Below are 15,569 nucleotides of genomic sequence, written 5' to 3'. Positions count from 1 at the left end.
AGCAAGAAAGGGTATAAAAGAAGAAAATCTAATGACATGGCCTCCTTGTTCACCTGATCTGAACCCCATTTAGAACCTGTGGTCCATCATCAAATGTGAGATTTACAAGGAGGGAAAACAGTACACCTCTCTGAACAGTGTCTGGGAGGCTGTGGTTGCTGCTGCACGCAATGTTGATGGTGAACAGATCAAAACACTGACAGAATCCATGGATGGCAGGCTTTTGAGTGTCCTTGCAAAGAAAGGTGGCTATATTGGTCACGGATTTGTTTTTGTTTTGTTTTTGAATGTCAGAAATGTATATTTGTGAATGTTGAGATGTTATATTGGTTTCACCTGTAAAAATAAATAATTGAAATGGGTATATATTTGTTTTTTGTTAAGTTGCCTAATAATTATGCACACTAATAGTCACCTGCACACACAGATATCCCCCTAAAATAGCTAAAACTAAAAACAAACTAAAAACTACTTCCAAAAATATTCAGCTTTGATATTAATGAGTTTTTTGGGTTCATTGAGAACATGGTTGTTGTTCAATAATAAAATTAATCCTCAAAAATACAACTTGCCTAATAATTCTGCACTACCTGTATTAAGAGGTTAAAATGTAAACAAAATAAAAACTAGTACAAAGCATAATACCATCAAGAAAACAAACACCCTAAGGCCTCATGCACACAACTGCATCCGTTTTGCAGTCCGCAAAATGATAATCCGCAAAATACAGTTGCGGTCTATTTGCCATCTGTGTTTTCTGTGTGGACCTGTTGACTTCAGTGGCTCTGTAGTCCACATTTTGTGGATATTCTCTATCTTTTTGTGCAACGGACATACAGTATTTATGCGGAACGCATACAAATGATCCCTCTGTTTTCCGCATCCGTATGTCTGTTCCGCAAAAGGCTAGAACATGTCCTATGTCCAATGGACCCGCATAAAATGAGGATGCCACACAGACAGTATCCATATTTTTGCAGATCCGCAAATTTCAGACAGCAAAATACATACGGTCGTGTGCATGAAAACTTAACCTCTTCCGGACACAGGGCGTACCGGTACGCCCTGATGTCCCGGTACTTAAGGACACAGGACGTATCAGTATGTCCTGTGTATTTTCGATCCCAGCCGCGCGGTGAGCGGTGATCGGTGATCGGAACAAGGTGCCTGCTCAAAACATTGAGCTTGTCTGCGATCGCCGCAAAACACAGGTCAATTCAGACCTGCGGTTTGCGGCTTTTACCTGGTGCGGTGGCGGAGTGTGGCGGTGCCATCGGGTCCCCGTGGGGCTGTAGGGGGGACCCGATGGAATGCAAGGCAGCGCAATGCCTTCTTGAGGCATCGGCGCTGCCTTCCTGTGACGAGTCTGTGAGATCCAGCCCCCTGGATCTCACAGGCCAAAAGCTGTATGAGTAATACTCACTGTATTACTCATACAGCCAATGCATTCCAATACAGAAGTATTGGAATGCATTGTAAAGTGGGACAAAAAATAAAGTGAAAAAAAAGTTTAAAAAATTAAGTTTTCCACCCAAAAAATAAAAAGTTTCAAGTAAAAATAAACAAAAACGTAATTTTCCCCAAATAAAGTTTAAAAAAATTGGTAAACAATAGGGGGGAAAAATGTATACATATTAGGTATAGCCGCGTCCGTATTGACCGGCTCTATAACATATCATATGACCTAACCCCTCAGATGAACACCGTAAAAAATAAAAAATAAAAACAGTGCTAAATAAACCATTTTTTTGTCACCTTACATCACAAAAAGTACAACAGCAAGCGCTCAAAAAGGTGTATGCCCACCAAAATAGTACCAATCTAACCGTCACCTCATCCTTCAAAAAATGAGCCCCTACCTGAGACAATCGCCCAAAAAATAAATAAACTATGGATCAAAATATGGAGACACTTAAACATAATTTTATTTGTTTTAAAAAAGCTGTTATTGAGTAAAACTTACATAAATAAAAAAAAGTATACATATTAGGAATCTCCGTGTCCGTATCGACCGGCTCTATAAAAATATCCCATGACCTAACCCCTCAGATGAACACTGTAAAAAATAAAAACTGTGCTATATAAACCATTTTTTGTAACCTTACATCACAAAAAGTGTAATAACAAGCGATCAAAAAGTCATATGCACCCCACAGTAGTGCTATTCAAACAGTCATCTCGCCCAAAAACTGAAAAAACTATGGCTCTCAGAATATGGAGACACTAAAACATGATATATATATATTTTTTTTAATGATATTATTGTGTAAAACTTACATAAATAAAAAAAAGTGTACATATTAGCTATCGCCGTGTCCGTATCGACCGGCTCTATAAAAATATCACATGACCTAACCCCTCAGGTGAATACTGTAAAATTTTTAAAATAAAAACGGTGTAAAAAAGCCATTTTTTGTCACCATACATCACAAAAAGTGTTCTAGCAAGCGATCAAAAAGTCATACGCACCCCAAAATAGTGCCAATCAAACCATCATCTCATCCCCCAAAAATCATACCCTACCCAAGATAATCGCCCAAAAACTGAAAAAACTATGGCTCTCAGACTATAGAGACACTAAAACATGATTTTTTTTTGTTTATAAAATAAAATCATAGTGTAAAACTTACATAAATAAAAAAATATATACATATTAGGTATCGCCGCGTCCGTGACAACCTGGTCTATAAAAATACCACATTATCCAACCTGTCAGATAAATGTTGTAAATAACAAAAAATAAAAACGGTGCCAAAACAGCTATTTTGTAACGGTCACGTCCACACAAACGGTCACGTCCACTGCGCTCCACCCTCACCCCTGGCCCTGCCTACTTGCCTCACGAGTCCTGATGACAGGGGACAACTGGACGACAGTCCCTTACTTAGGATATGTGCAGGGAAGACAGACAAGACAAAATACGGAACGTGAACGGACTAGGTCAGAACCAAGAGAGCTACGCAGTACAAAGGGTTAAGCAAAGAATGGTCAGGAGAAGCAGGGGTCAAATACCAGGAGAGTAGAGAAGTACCAGAGGAGTCCGCAAAGCGTAATCAGGTGGGAGCCCAGGTCACAATACCAGGAGGGTTGCGCAGTACAGGAGGAGCAGGCAAAGGATCAGGTGAGTATTCAGTAGTCCAAAAAATAGCCAGGAACCTAGAATTAACAGGCAACCTGTGGCCAGCAGGCTTCCTGTATTTTTAGTGGTGTCTAAGGGGCATGTAACGTGGCCAGCGTCACATGACCGACAGACAGACAAGTCGAGCACTGAGTAATCAGCTCGGCGCTCAAGGCAGACCTAGGAGCAGGGAGTCTCCCAGCTAGCAAAGCCGCCCTGGGAACGAGGCCAAACACAGATCCTCGCTCCCGAAGCTAAGCAGCAGGTTTGCGGCTGATGGGAGACCGAGTGCGCCTTTGGCGCCCTGTGACATATTTCTTGTTACCTTGCATCACAAAAAATGTAATATAGAACAACCAAAAATCATATGTACCCTAAAATAGTACCAACAAAACTGCCAACTTATCCCGTAGTTTCTAAAATGGGGTCAGTTTTTTGGAGTTTCTACTTTAGGGGTGCATCAGGGGGGCTTCAAATGGTACATGGTGTCAAAAAACCAGTCCAGCAAAATCTGCCTTCCAAAAACCGTATGGCATTCCTTTCCTTCTGCGCCCTGCCGTGTGCCCGTACAGCGGTTTACGACCACATATGGGGTGTTTCTGTAACTACAGAATCAGAGCCATAAATATTAAGTTTTGTTTGGCTGTTAACCCTTAATTCGTAAATAGAGTTGAGCGAACACCTGGATGTTCGGGTTCGAGAAGTTCGGCCGAACTTCCCGGAAATGTTCGGGTTCGGGATCCGAACCCGACCCGAACTTCGACCCGAACCCCATTGAAGTCAATGGGGAACCAAACTTTTCGGCACTAAAAAGGCTGTAAAACAGCCCAGGAAAGAGCTAGAGGGCTGCAAAAGGCAGCAACATGTAGGTAAATCCCCTGCAAACAAATGTGGATAGGGAAATGAATTAAAATAAATAAAAAAATTAAAAAAATTTAACCAATATCAATTGGACAGAGGTCCCATAGAAGAGAATCTGGCTTCACGTCAGCAGAGAATCAGTCTCTTCATGCCATAGCAGAGAATCTGGCTTCATGTCAGCACAGAATCAGTCTTCATGTCATAGCAGAGAATCAGGCTTCACGTCACCCACCACTGGAACAGGCCACTGTCACATATTTAGGCCCCGGCACCCAGTCAGAGGAGAGAGGTCCCGTAACAGAGAACCTGGCTTCATGTCAGCACAGAATCAGTCTTCATGTTATAGCAGAGAATCAGGCTTCACGTCACCCACCACTGGAACAGGCCACTGTCACATATTTAGGCCCCGGCACCCAGACAGAGGAGAGAGGTCCCGTAACAGAGAATCTGGCTTCATGTCAGCACAGAATCAGTCTTCATGTTATAGCAGAGAATCAGGCTTCACGTCACCCACCACTGGAACAGGCCACTGTCACATATTTAGGCCCCGGCACCCAGGCAGAGGAGAGAGGTCCCGTAACAGAGAATCTGGCTTCATGTCAGCACAGAATCAGTCTTCATGTCATAGCAGAGAATCAGGCTTCACGTCACCCACCACTGGAACAGGCCACTGTCACATATTTAGGCCCCGGCACCCAGGCAGAGGAGAGAGGTCTCGTAACAGAGAATCTGGCTTCATGTCAGCACAGAATCAGTCTTCATGTTATAGCAGAGAATCAGGCTTCACGTCATCCACCACTGGAACAGGCCACTGTCACATATTTAGGACCCGGCACCCAGGCAGAGGAGAGAGGTCCCGTAACAGAGAATCTGGCTTCATGTCAGCACAGAATCAGTCTTCATGTCATAGCAGAGAATCAGGCTTTACGTCACCCACCACTGGAACAAGCCACTGTCACATATTTAGGCCCCGGCACCCAGGCAGAGGAGAGAGGTCCCGTAAGAGAGAATCTGGCTTCATGTCAACACAGAATCAGTCTTCATGTTATAGCAGAGAATCAGGCTTCACGTCACCCACCACTGGAACAGGCCACTGTCACATATTTAGGCCCCGGCACCCAGGCAGAGGAGAGAGGTCCCGTAACAGAGAATCTGGCTTCATGTCAGCACAGAATCAGTCTTCATGTCATAGCAGAGAATCAGGCTTCACGTCACCCACCACTGGAACAGGCCACTGTCACATATTTAGGCCCAGGCACCCAGGCAGAGGAGAGAGGTCCCGTAACAGAGAATCTGGCTTCATGTCAGCACAGAATCAGTCTTCATGTTATAGCAGAGAATCAGGCTTCACGTCACCCACCACTGGAACAGGCCACTGTCACATATTTAGGCCCAGGCACCCAGACAGAGGAGAGAGGTCCCGTAACAGAGAATCTGGCTTCATGTCAGCAGAGAATCAGTCTTCATGTCATAGCAGAGAATCAGGCTTCACGTCACCCACCACTGGAACAGGCCACTGTCACACATTTAGGCCCCGGCACCCAGACAGAGGAGAGGTTCATTCAACTTTGGGTTGCCCCGCAATATAATGGTAAAATGAAAATAAAAATAGGATTGAATGAGGAAGTGCCCTGGAGTACAATAATATATTGTTAAGGGGAGGTAGTTAATGTCTAATCTGCACAAGGGATGGACAGGTCCTGTGGGATCCATGCCTGGTTCATTTTTATGAACGTCAGCTTGTCCACATTGGCTGTAGACAGGCGGCTGCGTTTGTCTGTAATGACGCCCCCTGCCGTGCTGAATACATGTTCAGACAAAACGCTGGCCGCCGGGCAGGCCGGCACCTCCAAGGCATAAAAGGCTAGCTCTGGCCACGTGGACAATTTGGAGACCCAGAAGTTGAATGGGGCCGAACCATCAGTCAGTACGTGGAGGGGTGTGCACAGGTACTGTTCCACCACCTTATTGAAATGTTGCCTCCTGCTAACACATTCCGTATCAGGTGGTGGTGCAGTTAGCTGTGGCGTGGTGACAAAACTTTTCCACATCTCTGCCATGCTAACCCTGCCCTCAGAGGAACTGGCCGTGACACAGCTGCGTTGGCGACCTCTTGCTCCTCCTCTGCCTTCGCCTTGGGCTTCCACTTGTTCCCCTGTGACATTTGGGAATGCTCTCAGTAGCGCGTCTACCAACGTGCGCTTGTACTCGCGCATCTTACTATCACGCTCCAGTGCATGAAGTAAGGTGGGCACATTGTCTTTGTACCGTGGATCCAGCAGGGTGGCAACCCAGTAGTCCGCACACGTTAAAATGTGGGCAACTCTGCTGTCGTTGCGCAGGCACTGCAGCATGTAGTCACTCATGTGTGCCAGGCTGCCCAGAGGTAAGGACAAGCTGTCCTCTGTGGGAGGCGTATCGCCATCGTCCTGCGTTTCCCCCCAGCCACGCACCAGTGATGGGCCCGAGTTGCGTTGGGTGCCAGCCCGCTGTGAACCTGCTTCATCCTTATCCTCCTCCACCTCCTCCTCATCCTTGTCCTCCTCGTCCTCCAGTAGTGGGCCCTCTCTGGCCACATTTGTACCTGGCCTCTGCTGTTGCAAAAAACCTCCCTCTGAGTCACTTCGAAGAGACTGGCCTGAAAGTGCTAAAAATGACCCCTCTTCCTCCTCCTCCTCCTGGGCCACCTCCTCCTCCATCATCGCCCTAAGTGTTTTCTCAAGGAGACATAGAAGTGGTATTGTAACGCTGATAACGGCGTCATTGCCACTGGCCATGTTGGTGGAGTACTCGAAACAGCGCAACAGGGCACACAGGTCTCGCATGGAGGCCCAGTCATTGGTGGTGAAGTGGGGCTGATCCGCAGTGCGACTGACCCGTGCGTGCTGCAGCTGAAACTCCACTATGGCCTGCTGCTGCTCGCACAGTCTGTCCAGCATGTGCAAGGTGGAGTTCCACCTGGTGGGCACGTCGCATATGAGGCGGTGAGCGGGAAGGCCGAAGTTATGCTGTAGCGCAGACAGGCGAGCAGCGGCAGGGTGTGAACGCCAGAAGCGCGAACAGACGGCCCGCACTTTATGCAGCAGCTCTGACATGTCGGGGTAGTTGCGAATGAACTTCTGCACCACCAAATTCAGCACATGCGCCAGGCAAGGGATGTGCGTCAAATCGGCTAGTCCCAGAGCTGCAACGAGATTTCGCCCATTATCGCACACCACCAGGCCTTGAGGCTCACCGGCAGCAACCACTCGTCGGTCTGTTGTTCTATACCCCGCCACAACTCCTGTGCGGTGTGGGGCCTGTCCCCCAAACATATGAGTTTCAGAATGGCCTGCTGACGTTTACCCCGGGCTGTGCTGAAGTTGGTGGTGAAGGTGTGTGGCTGACTGGATGAGCAGGTGGAAGAAGAGGAGGAGGAAGCTGAGTAGGAGGAGGAGGAGACAGGAGGCAAAGAATGTTGCCCTGCGATCCTTGGCGGCGGAAGGACGTGCGCCAAACAGCTCTCCGCCTGGGGCCCAGCCGCCACTACATTTACCCACTGTGCAGTTAGGGAGATATAGCGTCCCTGGCCGTGCTTACTGGTCCACGTATCTGTGGTTAGGTGGACCTTGCCACAGATGGCATTGCGCAGTGCACACTTGATTTTATCGGATACTTGGTTGTGCAGGGAAGGCACGGCTCTCTTGGAGAAGTAGTGCCGGCTGGGAACAACATACTGTGGGACAGCAAGCGACATGAGCTGTTTGAAGCTGTCTGTCTCCACCAGCCTAAATGACAGCATTTCATAGGCCTGTAGTTTAGAAATGCTGGCATTCAGGGCCAGGGATCGAGGGTGGCTAGGTGTGAATTTACGCTTTCTCTCAAATGTTTGTGAGATGGAGAGCTGAACGCTGCCGTGTGACATGGTTGAGATGCTTGGTGACGCAGGTGGTGGTGTTGGTGGTACATCCCATGTTTGCTGGGCGGCAAGTGCCAACGTCCCTCCAGAGGCGGAGGAAGAGGCCGAAGCGGCGGCAGCAGCAGAAGAGGCCGAGGCGGCAGCAGCAGAAGAGGTAGCAGGGGGAGCCTGAGTGACTTCCTTGTTTTTAAGGTGTTTACTCCACTGCAATTCATGCTTTGCATGCAGGTGCCTGGTCATGCAGGTTGTGCTAAGGTTCAGAACGTTAATGCCTCGCTTCAGGCTCTGATGGCACAGCGTGCAAACCACTCGGGTCTTGTCGTCAGCACATTGTTTGAAGAAGTGCCATGCCAGGGAACTCCTTGAAGCTGCCTTTGGGGTGCTCGGTCCCAGATGGCGGCGGTCAGTAGCAGGCGGAGTCTCTTGGCGGCAGGTGTCCTGATTTTGCCCACTGCTCCCTCTTTGTCTTTTGCTACGCTGTTGGCTCGGTCTCACCACTGCCTCTTCCTCCGAACTGTGAAATTCAGTGGCACGACCTTCATTCCATGTGGGGTCTAGGACCTCATCATCCCCTGCATCGTCTTCCACCCAGTCTTCCTCCCTGACCTCCTGTTCAGTCTGCACACTGCAGAAAGACGCAGCAGTTGGCACCTGTGTTTCGTCATCATCAGAGACGTGCTGAGGTGGTATTCCCATGTCCTCATCATCAGGAAACATATGTGGTTGTTCGTTAGTGCATTCTATCTCTTCCACCCCTGGGGAAGGGCTAGGTGGATGCCCTTGGGAAACCCTGGCAGCAGAGTCTTCAAACAGCATAAGAGACTGCTGCATAACTTGAGGCTCAGACATTTTCCCTGATATGCATGGGGGTGATGTGACAGACTGATGGGCTTGGTTTTCATGCGCCATCTGTGCGCTTTCTGCAGAAGACTGGGTGGGAGATAATGTGAACGTGCTGGATGCACTGTCGGCCACCCAATTGACTAATGCCTGTACCTGCTCAGGCCTTACCATCCTTAGAACGGCATTGGGCCCCACCAAATATCCCTGTAAATTCTGGCGGCTACTGGGACCTGAGGTAGTTGGTACACTAGGACGTGTGGCTGTGGCAGAACGGCCACGTCCTCTCCCAGCACCAGAGGGTCCACTAACACCAACACGACCATGTCCACGTCCGCGTCCGCGTCCCTTACTAGATGTTTTCCTCATTGTTACCGTTCACCACAATAAGAAAAATATTATTCGGGCCAATGTATTGAATTAAAATTCAGGCCTTTTTTTTACAGACACCTAACACTGTCTGGCTATCTATTTAGGTACCGTATTACACTAATACAGGCACACCAGTAATGACAGATTTAGCTGAATATAAATGTGAGGCCTATTTTTTAGGCGCTGTGTGACAGGTATACGTTTAATCACAGAATTAGACTTGTATCTGCACTGTAGCGTGTGTGTTAAGTTTTTCAGAATGACCCTATTAGCACCTTGAATCTAATATACCCTTTTAGGGATAGATTTAAAGTAGGCCTGATACAGCAGAAACCACTAATTTTGAGAATGGCAAATTTGGGAATTGTTTTTCAACCCAGAACAAAAACTGTGCTTTTACGGTCACTAAAAATAACTTGACCAGCTAAAACAGTACTGATTTGGATGAATATAAATGTCAGGCCTATTTTTTAGGCGCTGGGTGACAGGCTCAACTTGCCCCTGATGTAGTATATGGCCAAAAAATAACCACACTATTGATGGTTAAATGCACTTGGGTGACACAGGCTCAGCCTGCACCTGATGTAGTATATGGCCAAAAAATAACCACACTATTGATGGTTAAATGCACTTGATGAAAGCTTGACCCTGATGTAGGATATAGCAAAAAATAACCACACTATTGATGGTTAAATGCACTTGGTGGTAGCTTGTGCTGGTGCACCACAAGCCACAAAATGGCCGCCGATCACCCCAGAAAAAAGTGACTGAAAAACGCTCTGGGCAGCCTAAAAACAATGAGCAATTGAATAGAAGCAGTTCAATGATCCACAGCTGTAGATCGATAACAGAATGAAGTCTTTTGGAGGAGTTAATCTGCCTAATCTCGCCCTAACGTCGCAGCTGCAACCTCTCCCTACGCTTGTATCAGCAGAGTGACGTGCAGTGCTACGTGACCCAAGCTTAAATAGAGGCTGGGTCACATGCTGCACTGGCCAATCACAGCCATGCCAATAGTAGGCAAGGCTGTGATGGCCTCTTGGGGCAAGTAGTATGATGCTTGTTGATTGGCTGCTTTGCAGCCTTTCAAAAAGCGCCAAGAAAGCGCCGAACACCGAACCCGAACCGGACTTTTACGAAAATGTTCGGGTTGGGGGCGGAGCTAGCGCCAGACAGTGATGGCCGCATAGTTCACTGCTCTTCCAGGAGGTTCGCTTATAACACCAGCTATCACTAGCACCCTTAGGCGAGAATGGTCAAGATCGGTAACCCGAAGCAAGGTGACCCCTCTACTACCTCTAAAAACCAAATTCCCCCTGGAGATATGGAGAAATTCCTTAAAAAGGCAGCAGCTACGGTCGCGCAGAAAAAAACTAAGATGGCGCCGACTCCACAAGCTAAAGCACAGAAGCGTGCTCCGGTCATCTCGGATGGGGAAAGCGAAACGGAGGACTCACAGGTCAGTTCCGACCTTCCCCTAACCAGGAAATATCTAGACCGAGCCCTGACCAGGGCCATGGAACCCATACTTACAGAAATCTTGGCATTCAGACAAGAAGTAAGACACATTGGGGATCGGGTTGAGGCCTTGGAGACAAATCAGTCAGCAACCCTAAATCACCAGTCCGCTGTGTCAGATGCCCTAAGCAGATGCTCCACTTACCTGAATGGGCTTCATAATGCGATCGAGGATCAGGAAAATAGAGGGCGCCGCAATAACTTGAGGTTCCGTGGGATACCTGAAGCGGTACTACCAGGGGACATTCCGGCTACTATCCTCACTATCTGCAGCTCACTGTTGGGGCCTGACTTCCCACAAGAGGTGGCTATCGAACGGGCGCATAGGGCCCTTCGCCCAAAACCCAAGCCTTCTGACCCACCCAGGGATGTCATCTGCAAGTTCCTATCATTCCCGATCAAGTCTGCTATTTTGGAAGCAGCACGTAACAGCGCAGATCTATCCTATGAAGATTCCAAGCTTGAAATCTACCAGGACTTGGCCCCTTCTACCCTAAAGAAACGCCGAGCTCTGAAGCCCCTGACCGATTGGCTCCGGTCTAATAAAGTATTATACCGCTGGTCTTATCCATTTGGACTTTCTTTTTCCTTTACCGGTAAAAAAGTCTTCATCTCATCCTTCACAGACCTGAATGCTACATATGACATCTTGAACATCGACCCCTTGCCAATTGAGAATTGGGAGCTCTATCAAGACCTGAGTGCTCTTCCAGAACTTTCTAAAATAGTCCCTTTTGAGGTCCTACGCACTCCAAAGCACTCCAGATCCAGGAAAAGAGGACTACAGTTCACCCCTAGAAGCCTCTCCCAAGACCAGTAGTCCAAACTACACTTATTCTACTCCTCAGGATTGGGACTATTGTATTGCATTACCATTTTCCCTTTCTCTCCTGAGTAGGTTCTTGCAAAATCTTGTCTGCTAACTTGCTTTTACTGGATATGACGTCTAAGTATATGTTTATGTTTAACCTCCCAGGTAGAGTCACTCCCCCTGACCACCTACTAGCACTAGCTGAGGTGTTATACGACCTCTTTCTTGGTCACAAGACCACTTTTCCCCAAAATGTATGTAGCATATGCACATATGCTAAGTTCCTTTTTGTTTGTATTATTATGTTCTAGTCCTTATTCTTACCCTGTTTTTCCCCCAAGGTACAAGATACTCCTTTCCGCTATAAGCGATTTTTGCTGCAACTTGACCCTACATGTGTATCTAGAGATGAAAACGCACGACACCCCTTTACTCTCTTGGAGGAGACATCATCGGCTTAAAGGTAATCCCATCTACACTTCACAGTATGGCTGATTTACACATTGCTTCTTACAACGTCAAGGGCTTTCACTCCCCCTCCAAGAGGAGTCAGGTCTTTGCCATTCTAAGAAAAGCCAAAGCTGAAGTGGTGTTCCTCCAAGAGACACATTATCGGTTCAATCGCTACCCTAATATGCAGTTTTCCTACTACTCTGACTGGTATCATTGTGGGGGCAACTCTTCTGCATCAAGTGGAGTTAGCATAGGTTTTAACAGAAAGATCCCATTCAAACTCACTGATCAAGTTCTTGATCCAGAGGGAAGGTATATATTGATTAAGGGATCCATTGGCCAACAAATATACACCTTTATTAATATATATGGTCCTAACTCTAATCAGTCCCAGTGGTTAGCTAACATAGTCCCAATTGTCAACCCTTTTAAAGAAGGAATTGTGATAATGGGAGGAGATTTGAATGTGGCCCTATTCCCACAACTTGACATTTCTTCGCACAGATCATCCCAATCTAACAAATCCCTTAAATTTATCTGAAAAAACATATGGGATCTCCACCTGGTTGATTCTTGGCGTTCCCTTCACCCCAATACCCTTGACTACACCTTCTATTCTCCAGCCCACGGTACATATCACCGACTGGACTACTTGTTCATTTCTAAAGAACATCTCCATCTTTGTAGCATAGCATCTATAGGCTCCATACACTTGTCAGATCACTCCCCTATTTTCATTAAGGTACTAGCCCCAACTAAAAACCCTGCATGTTTTAATTGGCGGTTAAATGAGACCCTTTTGGGTACCCAAGACTTGGTAGATCAGGCCTCAAAACATCTAGCAGACTACTTCTCACTAAATGAGAGCACGGAAATCTCTATCAACACCCTATGGGACGCCCATAAACCGGTCATCAGAGGTCACTTTATTAATATTGGGTCCTTTAAAAAGAAAATGCAAGGAAAAGCCATAGATGAAGTCCTTAAAAAAATACAAAGCCTTGAGTCTTGCCACAAATCATCACTCATTAACTCCCAGTTAAAGGATCTTTCTGAACATAGAGCGAAACTCTAATCTCTCCTATCATCAAAAACAGCTAAGTATTTTATGAGCATGCAACATAAATTCTTTGCCCATGGAGATAAGGCCACTAAATTCTTGATGAGTAGGATTAAGGGAAGGAGATCCTCTAACTATGTACATGAGTTATCCTCACCGGATGGTAAATCGATTTTTTCTATCACTCAGATCGCGGCACAATTCCGGGATTATTACAATAATCTTTACAACCTTTCCCCCACTGAACCCACTGTCAAGAGAGCTTCTGTCATTAGAAGCTTCTTAGACTCATCTAAAGTACCTTATCTTTCCCCAGAACAGAAACTAAAACTGGAAGCCCCTTTTACCATTTTGGAGCTTAAGAACGCTATGCAGCAAATGCCAGCAGGAAAGAGTCCCGGTCCTGACGGGCTTCCACTCTCATATTATAAAACCTTCCAGAAAATCCTCCTCCCCCACCTCTTGAAGGTCTGTAACCAGTCCTTACAAGGTTGCCCACTTTCTAGAGACATGACCTTGGCGCACATCTCCCTTATACCAAAACAAGGGAAAGACCCCAAACAATGTTCCAACTACAGACCCATATCCCTCCTAAACATAGATCTCAAACTCCTAGCAAAGATGTTAGCCAATAGACTAGCTGTTCTTCTCCCCCTGCTCATACATGGGGATCAGGTTGGCTTTATCCGCACCAGAGAAGGCAAGGACAACACCTCCAGAGTGATTAATATCCTCTGCCATGCTAAAAGACTTTCTTCCCCTATACTTCTCCTTAGTACTGACGCGGAGAAAGCGTTCGATAGAGTAAATTGGCATTATTTAAAGCATACTCTACAGAGATTCGGCCTTCCTGATCCCTTTGTACAGGCAACCTTTGCTATGTATGAGCAGGCGTCAGCCAGAGTACAAATCAATGGAAGCTTATCTGCCCCTTTCTCGATAAGCAATGGGACAAGACAAGGCTGCCCCCTCTCACCTCTTCTATTTATCTTGGCACTAGAGCCCCTTTTAGCTAACATAAGACGTGATGAGGAGATTTCAGGTCTATGTTTGGGAGGCAGGGAACAGAAAGTGGCTGCATTTGCGGACGATGTCCTTATGATGATGACTAACCCTAAAACCTCCCTGCCACGAATTCAAACCCACCTAAATAGTTTTAGCTTAGCTTCAGACTTCAAAATCAATGCAGGCAAATCCCTAGTCCTTTGCTTGGGAGTTCCCCAATCTACAAAGAACCAGCTGATGGCAGACTCACCCTTCAACTGGACTTCACCTACTATTACTTATCTAGGGGTCAAACTCAGCCCCAACATACATGATCTCTTTTCTCTTAACTATATTCCCCTTAGAAAATCCATTTTTGAGGCCATAGACAAACTGGCACGATCCAACCCAACTCTTTCCTGGTTTGGCCCGCAAAAATCTCCTCACATCCCTAATCCTTCCTCGATTAACCTACCTTCAACAGGTTCTACCTATCACAGTTCCCAAACATTACTACGATCAAATCACCAAAAAGTTCAGAACTTTTATTTGGAATAGCAAAAAAGCAAGGCTGTCGTTTTCCTTGCTTACTAGACCTAAACATGCAGGAGGGATTGGCTTACCAAATCCCGAAACTTATGGCAGAGCTATCCTCCTTACCCGAGCGGTAGCCTGGCTGCGGCCCTCCCCCCACTCTCTCATTGTAGAAACTGAAATTGATATTTTAAAGAAATCCCCCAGAGCTCTACTCCTAGGTTCTCAAACGGTTATCCCAGGACAATTTTCCCACTACCCAATAATAAAAGCTACAATAGAAGCCTGGAAATGGTTTTCGTCATCGCATTGCTCCATCCCATTTCCCTCCCCCCTCCTGACAGTGAAAGATATTATTGATACAGCTCCATCCCCCATAAGATCTGCGACCTCCCAAGGGCTCAAGTCCTCATCACTACACGTAAATACTCTGGCACTCCCCTCGGGAGATTGGATGGATTATCAATCAACGAACGCTCTCCTAAACCCTCACCCATGCGATACCTTCACTATAGTATATATTAGAGCTTATTTGAAACAGCACATAAACATAGGGGACTTGTATCGTCCCATAGTGTGGTTTGAGTCGATCATCTCCTCCAACTCCACTCCTAGGAAGCTCATCTCGTTGATTCATGGCAGACTCCGTTCGCCTCCCATACTGGCCAAACCATCATTTGTTGGTGGTTGGGAAAGAGATCTCAATATTGTGGTCCCATTCAACAGTCTCTCCGGTCTCCTGAGTTTTCCCCATGGGACTTCCCGCTGCGTACGAATTCAGGAGAATAGTTACAAAATCCTCACTAGATGGTACAATACACCTGATAAAACATCATTGTACTCAAACTCTGCCTCAGATGTCTGCTGGAGGTGCCATGGGGAAAAAGGAACTTTCTTCCATATATGGTGGACCTGCCCTCCTATTCATAAATGGTGGACAGAGATTTTCTCCTATTCAAATAAGATTTGTGGGACCTCTTTCCCAGCCTCCCCGCAGTTAGCTCTCCTATCTCTTCCCCCACCTGAACAGGCGGCAAAACCTGCATACGTATTTTCCCAAATGCTAATAGCTGCGCGACTTTTGCTACCTAAACACTGGCTACAACCCCACATCCCAACC

Source organism: Bufo bufo, chromosome 1 (genome assembly GCF_905171765.1).
Source record: "Bufo bufo chromosome 1, aBufBuf1.1, whole genome shotgun sequence".
Classification (NCBI taxonomy): Eukaryota; Metazoa; Chordata; class Amphibia; order Anura; family Bufonidae; genus Bufo; species Bufo bufo.
This window is presented reverse-complemented; position numbering follows the sequence as displayed.